At 42.0% G+C, this 24,745-nt stretch overlaps 1 protein-coding gene across 3 annotated transcripts in view; it reads right to left on the bottom strand.

The window, feature by feature from the left end:
* Positions 1 to 24,745, bottom strand: part of NPAS2 (neuronal PAS domain protein 2) — a 104,997-nt gene that overhangs the window by 55,042 nt on the left and 25,210 nt on the right. Inside the window, exon 1 of one of the 3 annotated variants that reach the window (XM_030469557.1) lies at positions 17,646 to 17,728. The exons of the other annotated variants lie outside the window; for them this stretch is intronic. The gene's annotated coding sequence lies outside the window, so the exon portion shown is untranslated. Of the gene's footprint in view, positions 1 to 17,645; positions 17,729 to 24,745 lie in introns of those variants that run through there. 3 annotated transcript variants of the gene reach the window in all.

The raw sequence follows: 24,745 nt of genomic DNA, 5'->3' as shown, positions 1-24,745 counted from the left end.
GCAAATTTAAGCTGCTGAATTCTATTATACAGACCAAAATAACAAATAACACCATGTAATTTTTAGGGTTTTTCTGCATATTTATTTGTCCTTTCAAAACAGTCAAGTCAGCTACGTCACAATCTATACTTTAGATGAGGAAAATGTATAGACCCAGTTAAATTTTTTTTACCATTGTTTTACAAATACTCTCAACCTAGTCCCAGAATCAGACTGCTAGCCCAACAAGTGTTTTTCAATAAGTCAGGCTAAAATGTAGTGACAAAATTCTGTGGGTTTGGTGTTATTTGCTCACCAAAACATGCACCTATGTTATTTGAGAATAAAGAAGGCATTATGTATTACTGATGCAAGTGTTAGCATTTAGGATTTTTCTGTCTTTGCTAGAGCTTTGCTCAAAATTCTCTGTTGCATCCACAACAGACAAGCAAAATGGGGCAATATCAGCAGAAATTGTCGCTTTCTCTGAATCCCTGAAGGTCTTCCTCTGATGCACCAAAGCCTCCTCTGGTTGTAACAGATTCCCAGTAGAAAGCAGAAATATGGGGATGAGAGCTCTGGGTGGTTCTGAGGAAGGATGGTGGTGGAGGTGGGGCAGTCAGCATCACTGCTGCACAGCCACAGATGTTTTGGAGCAGCATGAGGTATCTAATGGAAAAGGGCTTCTTGCAGCTGTACCCTATAAACGATCAAGGAATTACACTGCTGAGAAGTCTCTACCCTTATGAGAGAGCAACAGGTCTAACTGGTCTGTTCTGCCAAGGATTTGGCTAGATCTGTAAAGTGATTCATGGCCAGCTTCCAGTAAACAAGGTTTCTCCCTGACTGACATGACATTCTGGACCTGCTGGGCTGTTGCTAGTGTTAGACAATATCTAATTGTCATTTTGCTTCTGTTTGCTCACACAGCAAACTCTCTAGAGCATTGTAAGCACTGCTAACAGCATTTGCCAGTACATATGTACCATATGAAATTAAAACTGTTCTCAATAAAATGGATACGGCAGAGTACACAACGGCTGCAAACCAGTGCTGCCATCCCTCTCCTCACCACACCACCTCATCCTCTCCACACCAGATGCTGGCTTACACCTGGAGAAGAAACCCATGGCATGGAGCTCACATATGTGCTTGGTACAACCCACTTGCTTTTATGTTATCCTCCCAGTCCATCAGCTGGGAGGGTCCCAAATGCCAAACTGGGAATCTACTCTCTCATCCCCATTAGTGCCTGGTTTCGGAGGAAATTCTGGCTCATTGCAATGATGCAGGCAGGCAGTAAATGCTATAGTTTTATGCCATGGCTTCCCTGAAAAAAAATTCCATAAAAAAACAAGTGGCACAAGGAGTTCTCAAAATTTGAACAACCCTTTCAACACAAACAAAGAGAATTTGGAAAACTGTGGGTAGGAACACCACATCACGTAGCTTCTGCTGAGGGAGTATTTAACACTGACAATTACATTTGGAGCTTCATTAGTATCATTGATTGATAATATCATTATAAACAAGGATTGAAGACACTGTCACTCAAAAAGATGGGGAAACACTTGGAATAAGGAGAAAGCTCACATAATCCTATCAGGGCAGTAATGATACAAACACACAGAAAGATGCATACCCGAAAGTGGGGAGGAATGGCATTCTGGAAACAAAAGACTGGCTAAAACTGTTAACTCTGTCCCCCTGGCTTAGTTATGAGATGGAGAATTATAGCACAAACATCCCCCCCTCCACATTCATTCATACAATGAATAGTTGCTTGGGAAAGAAGTAATTCAGGCAGAGTGCCAGCTCGCTCCAGGGACTCTCCAGAAGAAAGGTTGCACATGTTTATTTTGATACAGTCTATTCCCAGTGGACAGAGCTTGCACTGTAAAATTCATCTGGCACTGATCACCTTATCCTATGCTAGAAACATGTTTTTTAGAGAGTTAAACCACTGCTCTTCTGTGTGGGTGAAGTTGTTTTCTCTCCCTCCTATCCTACTGCCTATAAGGATATGCTACAAAAGGACTGACACTCAAATGTAAGTAGTCAGCTGCTGATTTCCCACTAAGTTGCCACGTGGCCAGCTAATCTCAGTTCCTACAAATCAGCCTGACATTTAACAGGAAATTTTAATCATATTTGTTTAACTCAGCTGAATTAAATCAGAGACATAAATTTCTTTTAGAGGTCCTGGGGAAGCCCAGTGAGAAATCACAGTGCTTGAGCTCTTCTGGCCCTGTGTGTGGCACCTGGCGGAGGGCAAGAATGGGCTTTTCCTCCCCTTCGCCTCCTAGAATGGGAAGGTACCTCCCTCACACACCCCACAGGCCTCTTTGGGGTTTTCAGCACTTGTCCTGTACAGGGCATGCTGTGTTCCCTGCAATACCCTGGTGCTGCTTCCCACTCACTATAGACATACCTGGGCCCTCCCTTGGACCTCACCCTCAGATCACTTAGGATGCTGGTACAATACCACCATCCTAAGTAAAGATGATGATATGGCACTTGGAGAACAATCCCCTCTCAGACAGGAGATGGGCAAGGACTGTATGGAAAATTGGGACACTGGAAAGAAACATCTTGAGCTACCTTCAGGGCTCTGGGCGGACCCTCCCCAACAACTCTTATCTTTGCAAGGAGGGAAGACAAAGTGCAACAGGGTGGAGGGTAGACATGCTCTTGTGCCTTCCAGACACATAGCTCAGCCTCAGTGCCCATCTCTGCTTGAATGCTACTTCTGCAAGATGCTGAGGGCTGCCTCAACAGGGAGTTACTCTCTGGTTCCCTATTTGAAGGGGAAGAAAGAGGCTGTCAACAAAGAGCTTGGTGTTATAAAGAAGGCATGTGGGTATGTTCAGTGGCTGAGGATTTAAAGGCCAGATCCACCCATGCACAGCATCCCCTGCATATTGTGTAAGACCCAAGATATCATAGGAAGAAGGCACTGAAGGGCAGCACAGCTCTGTGCATGAGCCAGGGGGACAGTTTCTGGCACAGGGGACAGCGTGTGCTGGCATCTCTGCCCAGGGTTGAAGAACAAGGTCTGATGGGCCCTGTGATCAATAGTGTGGTCCTATAGGTGCATCAAGGGTAAGATGGGCTCTTGCCCACGCTAGGGAGCAGCACTGTGGTTTGGCACTAGCAGCTCTACTGCTTCATCTCAGCTATGGCAGAGCTCTGAAATGAAGTAAACTTGACTAACAAATAAAGTATTTCCCTTTCAAGCCTTGATGGGTGGCAAAGAGAAAGATAAGCAAATGGGAGGTGACAGGGTGACAGGCAAGAAGTCACTATCTGACCATATTAAAAGGCTTCTTCCATGTTTCTCTGATGTGCCTCTCAGATATGCCATTGTGAACACACAGAGGAAGGGTCTGTATAAACACAAATCAGATTAAATCAACAGGTTCATAGACATATCAAACAAAACTGCACCCCTCCATCCTACTTTTTCCAATGTGAACCTCTGAACTGTTACAAGAACATGCTGGAATCCATAACTAAACACAGCAAAACCCCACCTGTAACAATCAAAATTGATTTCTCAAAATGTAAGCAGAGTAGTTGTAAGAAATCTTAAGAAAAGATAGAAAAAAATCACCTTTCTGATGATATGTATTGTCATTTGAGAAAGAACTGTGATTTTTTTCAGTGGGAGAATGGCAGTCTGCAGTTACCAGGGGCCATGTAATGCTGTGATTGTTATGGGAAATACTGTTTTTACGAGTAATGGAAAAATCCAGTAGCATGGTAAGTGTCCAGCTTTAGAGTTATGACTATTTTTGCTTGCCAGGGTGCAGCTTTGTCTTCCTGCATTCAGTAGATTACTGTATTTTGTTTACACTACAGAAGAGATTGTTTAGAGGTTTCTAAAAAAGAAAAGAAGAAATTTTTTTCCAGAAAATATTTGACTTCATGAACCTCTTGGGCTTCTGTTTCATTCATGTGTGTTCAAAGAAACTTTAGATAGTAAGGGCTTAATGCAAAACAGACATTAAAAATAATCCAAATGCAGACAATGAAAATGATGGAATTTGACAGAAATTAATACACCCCTCTTCTGCACTGGGGATGGCAGGGGAATGCTCACAGGTACTGCACCTAAGAATTATGATATTATGACAGAGAGAAGTAAAGGCTCAGAGCATATTTTAGTTTTATCCTGCATAGTACTCCCATTTAGTGGGAAGAAGTATTCTTTTCAGCATGTCAGAAGCCTTGCATGTAGTACCATGTGCTACTAGACAGCTTCCCCCTCCTACTGCTGGCTGGATTTCAGGGTGTGCAGCCTGTGAACCCTCTCTAGGTGTGCTATAAATCACATCAGTTTAAGTCAGGAGCGAGACGGATGGCTTGCAAGCAAGATGGAAAGTTTGGGATCTTTGATGAAGATCAGTACATCCATGCCTGTTATCTTCCATTATTGTTATTATTATTTGTTATTGTTGTTGTTATTATTACGGAATGACTGAAGCCATTCAGACTTCAGGGAACAGGCTAAGAGGATGCCTGGGTTCAACCGCTGCCCTGCTCTCCCCTCACACAGCTGGAAACAGAAAGGCAAACAAATTAAACTAACGTTAATCAGCAAAGACTGCCATCTGTATAACTCAGAGCACTTCTCTATGTGCCTGGCCCCTTCCAGCATTGCTGAACAGGATTAGCCTTCCGTGGGCGGACGGGGAAAGTAGGTCAGTTTGGTAACATGGAGGCGTGTGATGAACGGAGGAGGATGTGGCTGCCATGGTCTGCTGGCAGCTCTCTCACCTTCCCACCTTCCCAATGGCCCACCTGGGCTTGCCATGGGGTGTATGAGGCAGCTCGGACCCCTGCATCCCTGCAGGATGACACCAGCCACTGGTAGAAGCAGGGATCTTGCAGAGCATGGCTGGTGCACTGGAGCTAATGGGTGTATTTCAACAAGGAAACTGAGGTATGGGGCACCTAAAGGCTTAGTTACTACTAGTTCATTTACAGTCAAATATTTGACAAAGCTTGTGCATGAGCAAATTGACAAAGGATGGTAAATCACCCTGTGTAGGTATTTTCTGTCTGTATTGACTGTGTTGGATGTGTAGGGATGGTGGTAGGAAAGCCAAAGCTCACCAAGAGTTGACACTTGCAGGGCACATTGAGGGCAGCAAGAAGAGCTTCTGCTGCTACACCAGTAGCCAAACAAGGAAACATGAGTTGCCATGAACAAGGAAAGTATGGGACCACTAAAGTATTGGGGGTGGGTGAGGAGGTGAATTAGTGAGAGCAAATGCAGGTCAGCCTGAGGTACTGATGGCTTCTTTGCTGCAGTCTTCATCTGCAAGGTCTCCCAGACATCTGTGTTGGAAGTAGGGTCAGGGAGGAGAAGGACTTGCATGGGGTGAGGGTTGACTCAGGGAACTTGAGGGAGCTTGAGGAAAGTTGACCTATACAAGTCAATGGGGACAGACCACCTGCCACCATGGGGTAGTTAGTGGTGCTGAGGGAGTTAGTGGTGTCCTTGCTAGGCTGACCTCTCTCATCTTTGAGGAGGAAGGTGCCCAATGACTGAAAAAAGGCAAATGGTTCCTTTAAAAAAGGCCAAAAGGGTGGTTCAGGAAGCAACAGGCCAGTCAGCCTCCTTTCAGTCACTGGGAAATCAAGGAGTCTCCTTGGAGGACAAATGAAAGACACATGAAGGAGAAGGTGATCAGAAACACCTTCTGATGTTAGCATGGATTTACCAAGAGTAACCTGACCTAATGGGGAGAGAGCAATGGATGTCACTTCATGCTCAAAGGCAGGGCTGTTGTCATGGGGGAAACCCAAAGAAGCTGGAGGGAATCTCATGAAATGTGATGGGGGACAACTGCCAAGTTCTGCACCTGGCAGTGAAGAGCCTCTGATAAAGGCTGGGGATGGACTGACTCTGCAGGAATGTCCCTGGAAGTCCTGGCAGGCAGCAGGCAGTGATTTGTGTGCGTGAGTGGGTGGGATGCCTTGGCATGACAGTCACCAGCACCCAGGGCTGCCAGGACTGCACAGCCTGATCAAGGGAAGGAATTATACCACCCGACTCATCCAGGGTAGTGCGTCTGGTTTGGGGCCCCCCCCAGCACAGAAAAGATAATTTAAATGGAGGGAATTCATCAGAGACCTCCCTAAGGCAGTGGGGGCTGGAGCACTGGCTTCATGAGGTGGCACTGGGGGAGCTGGGCTCGTTTGATCAGAACAAGATACAGCTTTTGGACACCTTACAACCCCTCAATGTCTACAAGGAACACATGAGGAACTAGAGCTGCACTCCTCATGGTGGAGCAGGGTGAGAGCATGAGAAATAAAGGGTATAATTAGAAAAAAGAGAACCTTTTCTCCATTAGGACAGCCAGGCAGTGAAGCAGGCTGCCTGGAGAGGCTGTGCTATTCCCATCCTTAAGAGATTTTCAAGACCTGACTGGACAAAGCCCTGAGCAACCTGGTCTGACCTCAAAGCTGGTCCCTGCTTGGAACACAACATTGGACTGCAGACTTCCTGAGGTCTCTTCCAACTGGGATTGTTCTGTGATTCTGGATCTACTGAACTGTTTACCACTGGGAACAGGTTAAGCATATCAGTTCCCCCTGAATTAGTTCCTGTTTTATACAGGTTCCTGAAATCTATTTTGTTATGCTTTTGCTCTTCTATGCCGCAAATGGCTTGTGGCCTGTCTCCCCTACAGTGACATACCTCCTGCTTTATGAACCTGCCATCTAGGAGAAAAGAATATGAGATACACACCTTAACATTGTATGACTGCATATCAGGCATCTCTGATGTCACTTTTAGACACTGACTTTAAAAATCATTCACTTTATAACAGAACTAGGAAAAAAACAAAAAAAGAAAAGAAAAACCAAACACCAAACAATCAAAAACAACCACAAGAAAAATGCCTCTCATGAGAATGAATGGCCCTTGACTGCAAAAATCGTTTTTCCTCTCTCTCCTTCTCATGTTCTTAATCTGTTTTTGGTATTTATAAAACTTTAATCCTCATAGTATCAGAAGTCTCGAATGTACAAAGATTTTAAAATGTGCTTAACTCTCTACTGCTATAAGAAGTCCCTCATGTACGTATATATTTGCAAAGTCCAGGCCTAAATTTGGAGGTAGAGCTTCACAGATTATTTTGTAATTATTAGCTCTGAAATTTTCCCTTGAAAATTGTCTCAGTTATAAAGTATTCACAGTTGTAAAAATCTGTCTAAGTTTATTTCCTTCTGCAAATATTTTAAACAGAGGTAGAATAATATAATACCTGACCTATGATCTTCTGAGGGTCAAATGCTCAGCTGGTACAGGCAAACTGGCAGAATACATGAGTATAAGACTATAAAGATTTATTTGTCAAAGACTTAAGGACTGTTGTTTTGTTTGGCACAAACTACCTGGGAAATGCTAACACAAGCAGAAAATCTGTCTTTTTCGATGGGAATGTTGTCAAAGTTGCTCACTCTTTTTTTTCTCCCCCTCTTTTTTTTTTTCTTTTTTTTTTTCTGGTAGCAATAGCCCTGAAACGATCCTTTTAATCCTTTCCATCCAATTAAACAGACTACAGTGGCACTGGAGTATAAAGCAAGGTGTCCAGGAACTGACATAGGATGGTCTCATTGCCCCCATTTGCTTTTTGGCTTGTTTGTAAAGCATTTATGGATGGCTCTCAAAGTACCTAATTATTCTTCTTCTCAAGTCTCTGAGCCTGGGAGTAATTTAATTAACAAGAGAGATTTACTTCAGAAGAGAATCCTGAATTTTTGACAATGCTGTCAAATTAATTGTCACAGTTTGCACCAGCTGGGATGGTGTCCCCTACAAACAGAAGACACTGATATAAGAGGCCAGGTCTCTGGCAGGTTTCTGAGGAGATTTCAGCAGGAAAGCAGGCACAAAAAATGAAGTCAAATTTCCTTCTAGTTTTAGGTACCTAACCTGATGTGGCAGCTCTCTCTCTCCATTTAGCAGGACCTGGGGTAAAGGACTGTCCCATTTTAGTGTTTTTGCCACCTTCCTACCCTAATGGGCCTGCAAGAAGCAACAACTTCCCTGCCACATGCAAGAGGCAAAGCTGTAGCCCAAATCTGCTGCTGTACAGGGCAGGGGAAAAAAATTCCTATATATAAAGAATTCCTATGTATAAAGAAATAAATACAGATAACACCAATAATCCCATCACTTTGGTGTTAGCAGCTGGATAATGTATCTACTTGTAACTCTCACGCTGCACTAAATTTTCTCTTCTGTAGAAACAACTATATTCCTGTCAGCAGAACTAAATATTTAATCATCTGGGGAGAGGAATCACAAAAAGTTGTTTTGGAAAGGTATTTTTAAATGGACAACTTGTTGTCGTTTAATTCTGAGATCTTAGTATCTCTTCTCTCAGGAGGGACCCTGCAAACCTTTGACCATACAGACTACTGCTGTGTATGGCTTGCTGTCTCCTTTGCTGGTGAACCATGTAACCTAAGGGGTTTTAAGGTCATTTCTGACAAGACCAAGGCAGGAGGGTGCAATCAGCTCAGAGTTTGGCTGGGCACCACTCAGCCTAGAGGTGCACGGATGCCAGAGACACACAACCTGCCTGACTGCGTGGCACCTTGTCAACAAATACTCTCTGGTTGCAGACTCCCAATTTTTTTGTCTGAGCCCACAAAACTGTAAAGTGTTCAGACACAGCATCAGACCAAGGCTGCACCCATATTTTTCACTATCTTGAATGTTTATGGCCTTATTATGTTATGCCCCTCCTATCTCAGGCTGAGCTATGTCCAGCTGTGGTGCTGGCACATCCCCACCAACACCCCCACTGTCCCTGGAGGTTTTTAGAAAGAGACTGATGCGGCACTCAGTGCCATGGTCTGGTAACCACAGCGGTAGTGGATTAAGGGTTGGACTTGATGATCTCAGAGGTCCCTTTCAACCTGGATGATTCTGTGATTCTCTGATTCTGTGACATATGAAATGTCACTCTTCTCAGCCTCCTCATGCTATCAGTGCTTCCCATTTTTACAACGATAAAAGTTTCTCCAGTGTGATGTAAAATTCAAATCGGGTTTTACAAAACGAATCTCCAAGGAAAAAGGATAATTATTAAAGAGCTTCATTAGTGCTTTGCAATCTTAATTATGATAATTATATTTTTGTAGCTAATATAACTGAACTCCTGCTTTTAAATCCCATTAATGAGCATTTTTAATCCTTCTCCTACTGGGCCAACAAAACCGTAATATTGAACTTTATATTTACACAGGACACTATTTTTAACAAAAATTATGCACTGTTTACTTAGGATTTCCGTTCCCTTTTATCTGCACTTGGAAGGTGCACCTTCTCCCAGGATGCAGGACATGAAGAAGAGCAAAGACGAATTCAGCAGCTTGGCCTTGATTTCCCTTCCTGGCAACAAGAGGGCACAGTCCCTGTGCCAGGTTGGAAGCTGCTTGTGGGCATTGCGTGGTGTCTGGGAAGCCTGTGGCACTGTCACTCCCTTGGAGGCACAGACTTGCAACCTTTTTTCTGAACAGCCCAAGGGCTGAGCTTCACCTGCTCTGGATCCCCATGTGGACTTGAACAAGGTGATGCACACCATGAGAACAGGCAGAGGATGCACCCATGGAAGAGAGGCTTGCATGGAAGAGAGGCTTGCCAAGAGGAGGAGAGCAGGTAGTTGCTGCAGGACTGCATTGCCATACCACAGCTGTCCTGTGAGCAAGCAGGCAATCGGGGGCTTGCAGGAGCTGTGGTGTGGTGGCCGGAGATGTCAGAGCAGCCTGCAGGCTGCCATGGAGGGGCCACCAGCATCCTGCCAGCAGCCAGAGCCATCCCACCCCACTGCTGCTTCCCTGCTGCAGCCAGACAGCAGACACTGCCCTGCCTGTGCATGCCCTGCACCAGGTGCTTCAACCATCCTCACCTCCTGCAATGTGTCACCTCCCCCTCCAAAGCAGCTGGCCCTGGCCAGCATCACCCAGGGAGATGGTGCTTCAGGGGATTTAATTTAATGCTGAGGTCTTGTGCACTTCTTTCCTTCACTTGGGGTTGTAACTGATGGTCAAGGCCAGGGGAAAAGGTGGCAGCTGTGGGAAAAGTTCGAAAGAAATCTCAACAAAAAAGAAATTCCTGAGTTCATAAACTATTCATCTAGTGTGTGAGTTGGAAAAGGTGCCTCCCCAGCTGGGCACTGGAAATCTTGAAAAGTGACACCAAGTGACACCAGTATAAAAGGGCCTTTCTGAGTACCGCTTACAATTCCTGATAAAGTAGATTTTGCTGCTGTGTCCTACATTATAAACCACCCACCACCACCCAGATGCAACAGACTAGTGGAATTTTTTATGAGTCTGTTTGCAGCCAAATATTTCACAGTTACTAACAGAGAGAGAGAGTAAAAGATCAAAGAGGGAAGAGCATACAAATTCAGATATCTCAATAAAGAAATGAAAACAATAAAGCATATATTGAATATTATCTGCCCATTAATCTCTGGAGTAAATTCAGAAAACTAATTAAAAGCTTCTACACAGATAAATGATAAGCTTCTTTATTCAATAAGCTCAACATATGAACAAACAGAGGTTTGTGTTGATATCATCGTTATTAGCAATTGCATTAAAGCAAATGATTTTCACTGTGCTACTGGGAATATGGTGATTTGAAAAACAAAATGTTAAGAGATGAAAAATTCAAGCCTTTACTGCACCAAGCATATTACACTTCCTGCTCTTTTTTTTTTTTTAAATTTATTTCAGGTCATGGTAGCTCTTACGGGTAAACACAACAAAAAAAAAATGAAGACATGGATTAGAGAAAACAAACTGAAAGCCAATATTGAAGCAGAAAAATTTCTGCATAATCATTCTCGGGTGGAAGCCCAGCTTTAAAGGGTGATGTTGCCTTCCTGCATGGGAATTTCTGTAGTTCCCTAGCGCTTACTGCACCTTGTGTCCCTATTTCTGCTGTTGCCTCCAGCACTCACATCAGATTTTGTCTGAATTTTATTGGGAGTTTCTGTCTCCTCAACCGTAATTGATAGATGTTCTATTTTTGTGGTGCAACACTGCTGCCTTGCATGACGTGGTGTGGCAGGGCAGCACGGGAAGCTTGCAAGGCAGCCAGACTTCCTCTGCCTTGGTGCCCAGGGAACAGCTCCCATCCCAAGCATCCCTTTAGGCAGGTGCCACTTGGGAAAGGAGGATCCTGAACAACGTTTAAGACAACAAATTCTACAGCTTAAGCTGTGTGTTCCATTTAAATAAAGAGCCTGAAATAATTAATTTCAACATATAGTCCGTCCTGATTCTGATTATTTAGGATCAATTAACCCGGATCTGGCTCCAGAATTCAGCTATCCTCCTAAGGATATTACACAAAGTAAAAAACTTAAAAAACTCTTTTTTAAAAAAATCCATAATGCATTGCAGTGACCCAAGGCTTATCAGCATAAAACCAGCTTTAAACTGATGGATCTGGGGAATGAGAGTGAACTGTAGCTGCTTTTGTTGATAATTTCTATTCATAAACCAGCTACTTCTTACTTGGTAGTGTACATTAAACTCTTCTTATTGACCAAAATGAAACTGAGATTTCAAAAGGTCTCAGGCTAATGTACTCTTAAACATGGGTTAAATGCAGCATATAGCCCACATCGTGTAAAGTGCACTTAAATTTCAGCATATTCACTCAACTGAGGCATTTCAGAAACAGAGAAGTCATTACAAGCCCCACAGCAAAATATCAAATTATGACTCTGCCAGATATTAAGTTTCAAAAGAAAGAACAGAGACACTCTGAAAACCAGAGTGAAATACTGATGTGCTGATTCACTTCATGCTTATGTACTGTGCAAGTTAGAACTGCAAAATAATGTATCTCTCCTGTGACAAATTATATTGGTAGGAAAACATCTTTTGGCTGCTGCTTTCCATTCTGAATGGGCATTTTCTCTTTCCACTTACAGGAAAATTTGCTGTCAGAATGTCAAGTTGACTTGCTATTTTATTTGCCATCTGTGTCAAATATTAATTCAGACACATTTAGTATGTGCCTATGTCCCAAAAAGCCTGAGCTGTTGCAGTGTTACCTATCTTTCACAATTACCAGGGTAAAAACTAGGAGAGGAAAAAAATGACATAATTTTAGATCAGTACTCATGCTGAATCACTTTTTATTTCAAATACACTGCTAGGGCCATTACTAGAGCACAACATATGGAAAAATAGGACTTAAACCCTCAATGCACCATGAATTTTGTTAGTGAAAAAAAAAATCAGGATCAACTTTTCTGTAGAAAATAATGTGCTTTACATCCCATCTATTACGTAGCTACTACGGGACATCAGCTCTTGCAGGCATATCTGATCTGGCTTTAAACAAGCAGTGAAGCATTAATGTATCTCAGTGTAGGTTTGCTAGTTTACATATTTTCCCAGTGCCACCAAAAAAAGGTTGTGTAGGGCAGCAAAAGTGGAAAAAGAGAAAGAGGAGGAAAGAAAGAGAAGCAGTTGGCAGGGAGATGAAGTTGGGGTCAGGTGGGGTCCTCTGGTTCACAGCCTCATGTGAAGCAGCCAGGAGAGGTAAATCCCAGGGCCATGGGTTGAGATGAGGATAAAAGGGAAAGTTCCATGTCCTATTTCTATATCCAGGAAAAAAACCTGTCATCACAGGATGGACTGGTATGTTGGGATGCAGAAATACTATTGCTGCTTCTTGTCCTGTGGGTTTAAAGCAGTCTCAAGGTGGCTATAAAAGCTGTAGCAACTTTAGTGTCTGCAGAAAAGAGAACAAGTTACAGAAACCATGCCAAAGGCAGTAGAAAATTTGATACCACAGCACTTCACTTCCACTGACTTATACTTCACCCTACTGCCACATTATTTTCGGGATATTTGGGTCTGGGGATTTTTGCTTTTAAACTGAAAAATATTTGGTTCCCTGTGGGTGCTTTTTACCACCTCATCCTCCTTCCTTTAGATACTTCAAAAGGCAAGCTCCTGAGAAAACTTTTCTGCTGGTTCTTATTGTTTCCTACTTCAAATGAAAAAAAGTACATGATGTAAAATCTGAACACCAAGACTTTGTGAATGTGTAAACTTCAGAACTCTAAACCTTTCAGCCTCTGCCAATGTAAACCACCTAAAGTGCAAAGAATTAAGTACACTTTATCCTCTCTGACCATGATTGAACATGTTCCAGTCCTACAATCTGCAGCAGGGAGTCTCTGAAATCTCCCAAAGTGGGGCTTTTTCAAATGGGCACAAGAAAAAGGGAGAATCTCATCAAAATCTAAGTCCCAGCCCTTTAGATCTCTTCTCTGAAAATTCTCACCTTGCTGTTTCTAACCACCTCGCTCTCAAGGACATCAGGCAGGAAAAGAAACCTAGCTACCTTTGCTAAGCAAAATGCTCCATATTCCCAAAATTCTGGGAAACTTGCACATAAATTTTAATAAACACTTTCACAGCACACATTGGGGTCTGTCTGGGTCACCCATCCTTTCCCACATTGCTCCATTAATGTCTGACTGATCTTTTTGCTAGAAAAAATAGGTACCTTAGCCCAACCCCTGGAAGCTGAAAGGGATAAAATGTGCACTTTGGGAACCCAGTTGTGGTCTTTCTGTTCCTTGGGCAGCAACAGCCTCCCCCTCCCCTGCCTTCCCTCCCCTGCCTGTAGCACCCTGGGCCAGAAACCTCTTTTCTCAAGCGAAGCCACCCCTGGGGCCATGGCATCCTGATGCCTTCCCCACGGACAAGCACACACCATCCCTGCTCCCCTTCATTGTACTGGATCCAGTACCTGAGCTGGAGGTTCCTGCCTTAAATAACATCTCCTGTGTGCTGGGGATGGGAATCTGGAAGCGTGTGAGCAATGCTACACCAGCCAAAGCCTGATGTGCACCTTGGCCATGAAGAACTGGAGTTTGGGTGCTTGGGTGGCCAGAAATGTTTAAGCTGATGCTGGTCAAGGGAAGCTGGAAGAGAGAGCCATTAAAAGGCTGGCATTCCTTAGATTTCGCCTTATCTCTTTAACTCTCAGAAATACTTCACTGGGAATGGACTGCAGTGCAGTCACAGCTGTGCCTCAGTCTGTAGGATGAGGTTTGTTTTAAACCTGATATTATCTGAATGAGGAGTCCTAAACTATACTGTGAAGCACACAGTAAATTTTTAAGTCTGCTATAGACCGAGGAGTGAGATGTGAGGGAATGTTTTTTCCTGATATGTTTTTTCTCTCTCCTCATGGAAATATTGATGTGAAGGACAGCAGTACTGCTACTGAATTCTGACCTGCATGGCTATAAAGATACATTACTTGCATCAGTCCAGACGACAGTTCTCTCAATCTTGCTTCCTCTGCAAATGTGGTTATCTTGCTCTGGCACTTTGCAAAATCCTCTAAATTACTATTAAATTAAATACTTGTAATTTATGGAGGGTTTTAGCTGAACTCATATTTCTGTGCCATTAATTACCAAGTATTTTACTGGCTCTGTGAAAAACATTAATAAATCAGTCTAAATGAACTCCCACCTTCCCCCATGAACTGGGGCTGGGTGTCATCAGTCACACTCCAACCTGAGAAGGTTATATTTCCTTTGGATTCATCATTAATCCCTTTTCAAATTCTGTATTTCTGAGTGAGCTCAAGGAAGCATTTTCAAACATGGGTCTTTTCAAGCTAGTGGCAGCAGTATACTTAGCTGCCTGAAAAAAAGCATGGATTTTCAGAGGTCTGTGGTTTGAAACAATTCCCCTTTTGCAATGTTAAGGTTTATTTATTTATTTATTTATTTATTGTTTTTGTTGCCTTTCCCCCCTCCACCCCCCCAAACAGTAATTACACTGGTTATCTTTTAGATAAAAAATGATTTCCAGTGTATCCTTAGTCCCAGTAGAGCTCTGGGGTGGAATCAGTGGAAACACAGGTAGAGATGACTAGAACGGAAGGACACGTGAGTGTCTGGAAGGTTACTTAGTCAGATGAGTAAATATGGATTTAAGTCTGACTCCTCAACATCCAAAATTGAAATTATTGACCTTGATATCCAGTGCTAGTCTTCAGTGTGCCTTCACGTGGCAAAAAGATCAGCAGGGGTCCAATATGGGAAGTCAAATCCCCAAGCACAGTCTATAAAGATTACTACAGTAGAGCAGGGCAGGGACATGAATTATCTTAGATGCTGACAACACTACTGGGGACATTCTTATTACCACCTCAAAACAGTGGTACCCTAGAGTAACAAAACAACTGTTATTCCACAGACCAGTCAACAAAGTAGATGCTCCCATCTCATCAGTGTTTCATCCTCTGTTTGCCAAATCCAACAGAAATCTTGCCAAAGGAAGGTATTTCATGAAGTTATGTGGACTGGTTTAATGTGTTAATCTTAACAGTGACACAGGTTATTAGAAACTCAATGATATGTGGAAGATTTTATGATGTGCTTTCATGCTGATAAATAGCTAATCACCATGTATTTGTGACAACAGAGCATTACAGAGAGCAGTGATACATGTTCTGAAAAATACCACTGGTTCTTTTACGCCCTCTGCATAATGTCCAATCATCTGCAGTGCTTAACTTTGTGCTCTTGCACTCATATACACCAAAAAAAAAATAATTATGAGAATCCTAGTATTTGTCAAAGCCTCCATTCTGGTCTTTTGTGCGGATTTTTTTGTTTTTTTGTTTGGGTTTTTTTTCCCTCACTAAAAGTGCATTACATGCAATTTGACAGCTGGTAATTGTATGTGTATTGAATTAAAACATTGATTTTAATTTCCAAAGTCAACCTCACTCTCTTTTAGCTGAATAAATTACTTTTTTCATGAGAAAAAAACATTGGTAGGGGACTTCAGATACCAGATCAGAGCTTAGGCAGTCTGTTCTCAGGGCTATTTTCTGCCCTTTCATTGAGAGGTTCTAACTTGCCCATTACCCAGACCAAAAAAACCCAACAACAAACCAACAAAAAACCAACAAAAAAAAAAAGGAGATAACAAATCTCCAAATGTCTAGTACAGCTCCGAAATTCATATCTAGCTTTCAGTTACTTTATGTAGATTTCCAATTCCCTGGCTGCTAGGATGATTTTCAATTGTAAAGATAAGCAATGACAGTCATGGCAAAGCCTGGATAAGAAAACTTGAAAAAAACCCCAGGTACTACTAGGAATTACACTGATTATGCCATGGATTGAAATCTATCTCTGAGTCAATGGTAAGGTACATTAAGAAGCCTCCCTGGGAAACAGAGGCTCTCTGACCCTTTCTCCTGTATTATCCTTTTCACAGATGCAGACACTTTTGCTTCTCTAGTCTGCTCCTGACAAACTAAACTGCAGACCAAAGCAGTCACTCTCATGTGGAACCATAGGAAGAGAAAAAAAAAAAAAGGATCACAGGTTGCCATCCCAAACAGATGTTCAAAAATAGACCAAGGCTTTGTGCCAAGTTTCAGGAGACAGACTTCTTCTCCTCTCTCAAAACCTAATCACCATAAGCCAAGTCTCTGACCTGTTGTTTTTATGATGCACTCAAAGATATCTGTAGCTTTTCTATTCATAAATGATCAAGTCCATTATTTTGGGCTCAGGCTGGATTTTGGTCCTCTCTGGAGTGAATGAAGCTCTTCAACCTGCCCTCCTGATGGCTCATGTCCCCAGTGAGAACCACCTCCTATGGCATTGCCCCATCCAGGTATGGTGCTGGGTAAATTACCAGCATCCTCCATCCAACACATCAGCTGGGATGGAGAAATGAGGCCAGTTGCTGTTCTCACACACATTGGTGAGGAACAACAGGAAGTCACAGAATGCCCGGGTGGGAGGGACCTCAAGGACCATCTGGTCCAACCTTAAGTCCTTTGAAATAAGTGGAGATAAAGGTCTGTAAAACTGACCTGAAATTCTGACCTAGCACTATACACTGAGCTGATAAGTCTGAGCTGGAAAAGGTGAGCAGAGCAGCTGTTTCCCTTTTATATGTAAGAGGTTTCACTGATAATGTGGAGTCATGGTTTGGTCGAGGAGTCTGCCCAGCTCCAGGCACACTGTTTGTTGTAGGTGTGACAGAGTCAGAAATTGGCTGAGGAATTTTTTGTTGTTGCTGTTGATATACTGTGTGTCATATTTGTTCCTAGCAGACTGAACAAAGACAATCTGCAGAGTTTAGGAATTTATTGTAATACAGTGTCTTGATTCCTCCATACCTAAAGATTTTACAGACATGCCATAGCTTTCTCTTGTTTCTTTATCTAGCAATTTAGTCCTCCAAGACAAGCACTAGTACAAAATCCAGCATTAGGACTTAATTCAACTCAAATTTACCACTGCAAAAAATATACACTCAGAAAGATGTAGCTGATGTCCCAACTCATGCATTTTTTGCCGTTCTGTCAGTTTATGTGTCAGAAAATGCTAGTCCAGACCAGTTACTCTGTGGCTTTTTTTTGTTCTAAGACTCTAAGACCTGTGGTTCTTTTTGCAGCTGTGCATTAAAATGGCTTTCCTCTGGGGCATAATAAAAATATCACAGTAGAGACATAAATCATCTTTTGGATGCCATGTTACGTGATGAAATTTTTCATGGTACACTTAGTTTGCATTTGTCCCAAGTAACTGAAAGGGAGAATGTGCACTGACCTGCTCCAGAGCAATCGTATTAGCCACCAAAAATGCGTCACATGCGTCGATTTGACTCTGTGCAGCACAGTGTTTATTATTTCTGCAATAAACTGTGGAAGAAAATAAAGTGTGAGACCATTTCACTCATGTCTGGCTGTCCTATTGCCATGGCATTACTTAACAGGGGAAGTAAATACAGGGATACGTGCACAGGACTTCTCTCTGTTTGACCATGATGTCTGTATTACTGACCACTTCTGGTTTTGATTATTTTAGTCAAACTCTCTGCAGCCTTTTGAAGTGGAGTACGTTGATTTGTTGTTACTCTTCTCAGGCTTAGACTTAGCTACTCTTACACAGCTTCCATTTCAATGTGATCAAGTGAGACACTGGTTGAGAAGCTTGATGCTTATATGAGGTGTATCTGCTCTTCTTACAAAGGAAGGGAGCAACTGATGCAGTATCGTTGCTGTATAGCTTTTGCTCACTAGTAAATTTATTCCCGTAAAACACTGAGGGTGAATGGAGGAAAGGGGATCATGCACAGATTCATATGCTCCTTGACACCAGAATTTGGGAACCTGATACTGCTGATTAGAGCCATGGCTGTAAGCAGGATTTTCCAAGAAGCAGACACTCCTTGTAACGCAAAGGTGAACCTTACAGCAAAGCTTAGGATTGTTATTATACTACAAATAAATAGTCTGATGGCAGATCTTCATGTGAGGTTTAAAGAATCATGATAATTACTGGCCTCTATCCAAGGACAATCATGAAGAATTTAGGGAATTAGCACTGCCTTCAACACAGAAGTCACTGGTTGCCCTGGGACGATGTGGATTTTATATATGGTTCTTTTGTTCCTAAGATTACAACGGCTTTCCAGTCTTGTCTTTGCAAAAACATGAAAAGATTTTAAATGGGCTTTACCCTAGAGGGACAAAATCCAAAATGCTGTTACACAAATAAAGTGATGAATGGGATGCCTATATATCATTTATTTCCTCTTGGAATTGGTGACCTTCCATCAGTCAGTAGTTTCCTTCACACTCCCTCACTTGTGAATTATAAGTTAATCAAGAGTACAATGGAAACAATGCATCCACAGCCCGCTCCCTGCATTCATCTCTCTCCTCAGGGTGGATTACGGATGTTAAAGTTGTAATGAGATTTCTTTCAGTCCAGTTTTGACCTCAATTCTGACTTTACCAGCAAAATTTTTTTCATCTAAGTTTCAGCAAGACATATTGGGAAAATACACTGGGATCTGGAAAAAGGTGTTGTGAAGCAGGAGTAGTGTAAGAAAGTAAGAATATCTCCTTGCTTTTAACTGCTTTATTTTAGGGAGTGGGGTACATGGAAAAATTTTTTTTTTACTTGACCTCAAAGGGATCTATTTCTGAAAGGTTAGTTATTTCTAGAGATCTTAAATCCCAAATTTACAAATGCAATATAATGGTCATGTGTGGCTGATGTGACAAGAAATGTAGTTATGTGGAAGAGAGGTCTCCTGCAATACACTGACATGCTACCTCTTGAAGTCTGGTCCTAATTTTACCACACTGAATGATTGAGATGCTATTTCACACTTACTGGTTCAAAGGAGGGAGTATTTTAGCATATCAGTCTGGTTTATAGAGCCTGAGGCTGGTCTGTGAGGCTCCCCTCAAAGGGACACAATGCGTGTGTTGCAAGTATTTATTTTCAAAACTTACAGGTGTACAAAAGCAGTGAATGTAATACCAGGAAAAATTATTCTCCCACAGCTGATGATACTAGTGGTAACAATCAGGAATTATTCTCATTATAAAGGAGAGTTGATCTGAAAGGTAAAGAGAGGTGGTAATTAATTTCCTTTAATAGTCACACTGGGATCTCCTGTAGTGTGCGGTCTGATGTTAATAATATATTTTCCCCCCCTATAATTAATGTTCATGTTCTGTTCCTGGGGGACTCTTCTCCACTATCCTCAGCATTGTCGTTACTTAAGCACGCACAAGCAACTTTAGCACCTTGGTGGCTGCAAATAGATAATCCAAGCACCCCTACCCTTGCCTGCACCTTCTCTCCAGCCAGCTGGGTGGCAAATGCCATCACTGGAACATGCAGCCTCAGGAGAGCTGGGAAATCATAAGATATTTTGTCCCGCTTTGCAGGAATGCAAAGTTTTAAATAAAACAATAAAGTATTGTGGGGAGCTGAGTGAGCCCCTCCACCTGTCCTGCTTTCCGAGGATTGGGATTCAGGGATGGGAGGTGGAGACTGACTCCTCGGGGACCTTGTGGAGGTGTTGGACCTCCTTAGTGCACGGCTGTGTCACAACAGAGCAAGCAAGGAAGCCCTTGGATTTTAGAGCATCCTGTGGCTCTTGAGCCGGCCACTAAGGTAATGGGCAGAGAAGGAAGGCAGGGCAGAAGCAGCATGGCCTGGGCTCCTTCTGGCTGGCAGTCCCAGCTGGAAATCAAAGCTTGTTTGAAATAGCTGTCCTGTGCGGCAGAGACCAACCAACACCTGATTTACTCTAAGATCCTCTGAGTAAGCCAAGCTGGATGATACTGAGCTACAAACACAGATTTGACTCTTCTTGGAAAGAAACAGATCTGAGAGATTACTTGTTCCTTAACAGAAAGAGATGAAGAGCAAAAAGTTCAGGAGGGACTAGGAAACTAAGTGCTCTAATGCTGTACTACTTCTACATAGTTTTATACTGTGTGGATTTTCTGCAGGAGAAAGGTGCCACAAAAGCAACTCTTTTCCCTTTACCCTAAATTTGCTTCTGGCCTGCAAAGCAATGCTGAAATGTGTTTATCACACTTTAGAAAACTATTACGCTCAATAAACAAGTAAGGAAAGAGGGAACACGACAAAGAGCTCAATTTCTCTTTCTGTAGGATAGCAGAGATACATGCTTAAGAGACTCAGTATTTGCATTAAGAACTAACTCAAGTCACACAAATGCAATTTTTTTTTTAAATTTTTTTATGTTATTTTGAAATGTGGCCCTTTGCTTTAGTTTGTGCTCTTTGGATTGCTCAGGCTTTTTCTGTAGCAGCAGTGAAAACTAGAGAAACCCTGAGAGCCACTTTCTCCACCTCTTCCCTCTGACCTTCTCTACCCTCTTTTTGTTTTTGTTTTTGTTCTCAGTACAAGAAAGAGTGAAACAACAATATGTGAGGCAAGTGAAAGATAAAAGCAACACTACATTAGCAAACTTCCCTCCCTAATTCCACTCTTACTTTACACCTGTGGTCCTGAGTCAAGGATAATGTACTATCTGACTTCTTTTAAAAATGTGTGGCCAAGCCAGAGATTTAAATTTTCTGGAAAGAACTTTACATATAAAATGTAACAGATTTTTCTGGACTTTTCTTTAAAGGAAAAATGAAGGATCTGTAGCTTTCACTTTAAGACCAATTTTTATTTACTTTTTTAATGAATAAGAAATCTATTATGCCCAATTCTGTTAGCACATACAGACATCTGCCAGATATATCCCTGAGAAAAAGCAAAAAATTCCTGGCTTTTGAACACCATCAAAAATGTCCGGGATTAGGCAGAGCTATTTCTAGTTGACATGTCTCACAGCAGTAAAATGATGAGGTAAGTAACTACAAAGATGGAAATAGAGAATACCACCATTACTGACCCATTAACAAGAGGGTTCCATAAAATCCAGAGAAATTATGTAAACAGACTTAGAGCAATAATGCACAAAGCCTTACAGCACAAACCCACATTCCTAAAAGAAATGTTTGGAAAACAAATGCCTGTATGCATGATACAGCACACAAAGCACAATGACTTCATGGTAACCTAACTAGAACTATTTCATTGAATGTAGAATCTTTTGAAGGGTAAATTTTCAGTACTTATTTTAAACACTACAGATTTTTCTGACAGAAGGTATTTCTCAAATACATGAATTTCAAGCTTTTCCCAAGTTCTCCAATCCTGTGTTTCCTACTTTGCATTGAAAACTTTTAAATTGAAGTTCTCATATTGTTTCCAGATCCTTATATTTCTAAGCATTGCACATTTACAGAAAGGTTAATGGGAAATGTTATTTCTGAAATATAAATGAAGGACGGGACTGCCAAACAAGCAGTAAGTAGTGTTTTTCTACCTGAAAAATGGTATAACTTGATTAACAAACACCAATACCCAAGATATTTTGTGGATCTTTCAAAGTAATCTTTGGGACACTGGTTTTATGGAAAACTAGAATACATCTTTTTACTGGAATAATTCAGACTTTCTGACATTTTCAGTAAACAGTAACTACAGGGAAGATACATAAATATTCCAGAATTGCACATTGGAAGTGTCTCATTTGCACATAACTGCTTGCAGGCATTGTTCACTGGTGTAGGTGTTTGCCAGAATAAAACCTTTCAGAATGACCTTTGCTTCTTTCCCCACACAGGGTAATTATCACTGTGAGACACTGATCCAGGAGGTGATGTGGGCACAACATGAACTGCCCATGCAGGTTTCTGCTTCTGGGAGACCAGCAGGGGATGGTATTTCTTTAAGAGGTGGCTCACGCCTTTCTAATCAGAAAGATTTTGTGGGTCTTCACCCCCAAAGTGGTAGGAGACCCTTAAGTGCCAACCAGACCCATAATTTCCAGTAAGAGAGCCATGGTAGAGCCATACATCACATCTGATCTCCCTGGCATGACTGGGGACCTGTTAGTACCATGTCTGGGTGTGCCTCATCCCTAGGTTCAAGCAGGGAAATGATCCTGATGAGTGAGAGCAGTAAGGCAGCTCTGAGTACTGCTCTTAAATAAAGCAAGGGAAGCAATTCCTTTACATTTCCACTAAGGTTGAGAATGAACCCCTTTCTCTAAAACAAAGTGATGTCATGGTGCAATTTAAAATACAGAGTGGCAGCACAACGTGCAGCTGCATAGCGATGCAGTTCTCCCATCCACAGGGGAGCCTGTGTCTTGAGATACACACAAGCTGTTCTTATCAAAGCTTTGCTTCTAATTAGGGAGTAACAGAAGCCCTTTTTAACACCTGCATTGTATGGATTTAATATGCTAATGCGCAAGTCTGTCTCAAATTTCTAATCCCAAAAATGCTTTACTTCCTTTTTCGTTATTCTTAAGTAGATAGTCCTGCTAATTTAACTCCATCAGGCTGAACCCATTAAATGAAACGTCTGGAAGGAATTAATTTAAGTGCTTATCAAAGACTGGTAATATCAGTTTCCACTGGTAAGTAAAATGAATGTATGTGAACTGGAATCAGATACATTGATTCAGCTCTATTGTGAAAACATAGCTTGGAGATAAGTAGTACTACAATTATTCGCCCAGGAAAATGTGCATCACCCTAATGGAACTGCTCTAATGACCTTGACTAAACGAACTGCACTCCGTCTTTCTCAAAAGCAATGCTAAAATACCAACAATAGCATGACATATATATATATATATGTCTGTTTTCCAAGGTGTCAAATTTACAGCCAGGCATTGAGAAAAAAAAAATCTTTATCCACTAACATTTATTGAGTCATATGTGCAGTTACTGCTGTACTTCTGCATGAGGAAAACCAGATAACTACTTGGGGCAATGTTCAGGGTCTATTCCTGAGCTACAGTTAAAAGGCAAACCAAGATGCACTTTTCCAGTGCTCTACTGGCACTTTCAAAAGACAATCTTGATACCATAATAAAGCTCACATCTGCTGCTGAGCTGCTTCCCAGAGCATCCTTCTGTGTTAGAAGTTCAAAGACAAAACAGGGTGTCCATCAGTACAAATTCAGGAATGGCATTGACTGGTGTCTGACTCTGGAAATGCTGAAGCTGAAGTGTTGTGGCTGGTTTCTCCAGACCACAGGGCTGTGATTCAGTCTAGGTTGGTTATTTATTAATCCTGGAGATGTGAGTGGCTCCAGTCTGTATGGGTGGAGATGAGATGGGGGCTAAGGACTGATATAGATGAAAAGTAAACATTATTGTTGGGAAGAACAAAGCTTACAAAGCTCAGAAGAATGTAAGTGCAGTAAAATATGACCAGCGGTAGGGTTGGATGGGAATAATGTGCTTTAAGTTGTGCTAGTCTGGCACTTAATGGCTTGGGATAGAGTTTGGACCCAAAGAGCTGAGTTTGTTACTGGACCTCACAGGACTTCATTGATATTCCAGTTACAGACAAAGACAAAAGCTTGCCACAGGCCTCCCTGCCCAAACACAAGGCTATGCCTTCACCAGCACATAGGCTTCCTCATCATTCAGTCTTGTAAAGTATAAACTCTTAAATTAGATTTTCAGCCGTAGAGGTGTTTCTTTCTTTGCTGATAGGTTGCACTTTTCAAGGGTTATTATTAGCTCACTGAAATGAAACTGCAGTTGATATGAAAAGCTTTGATGCAAAACCAGGACAAAGTGACTTGGAAACAAGTATGGTCGTGTCAAATATACAGGTTCTGTCGAGGTCTATCAGTGTGTGTGGAAACCAATGAGGATTTACATGCAGTTACCTTAGGAATAATTCTATTAAAGACAGTAGACCCATATTAAGAAAATAGACAAAGGAACCATTTCTTGAGACCATGTCTCTGCTGCAGAAAAGAAGAGAGTCTGATCTGTCACTTGTTTCGCTTATTGAATGAGGAAGCAAGAGCATGAATCACTGATGTGAGGAGTCAAGAAGCTTACAGCTTTCTAGGTTGCTTTATATTTGTATGGGACACATGCTCATTAGCAAAGATTTTTAGGGTTCTTGCCTATTCTGGCATTTTTTAAATCCCATAAAACAGCAACTCTGGCTGGAACACCAGAGGTGCTGGGATAGAATCGGCTGGGTTGGAAGGGAACTCTGAGATCATCAAGTCCAACCCTTGATCCACTACCACAGCAGTTACCAGACCATGGCACTGAGTGCCACATCCAGTCTCTTTTTAAATATCTCCAGGGACGGAGAATCCACTACTTCCCTGGGCAGCCCTCTCCGTAAAGAAATTCTTTCTAATATCCAACCTAAACCTCTCCAGGCAGAGCTTAAGTCCATGCCCTCTTGTCTTACTGATGACTGCCTGGGAGAAGACACCAACCCCCCCTGGCTACACCCTCCTTTCAGGGAGTTTTAGAGAGTGATGAGGTTTC

The sequence above is a fragment of the Calypte anna genome, chromosome 1 (genome assembly GCF_003957555.1).
Source record: "Calypte anna isolate BGI_N300 chromosome 1, bCalAnn1_v1.p, whole genome shotgun sequence".
Lineage (NCBI taxonomy): Eukaryota > Metazoa > Chordata > Aves > Apodiformes > Trochilidae > Calypte > Calypte anna.
The sequence above is the reverse complement of the archived record's forward strand: the minus strand, read 5'-3'. Positions and strand labels throughout refer to the sequence as shown.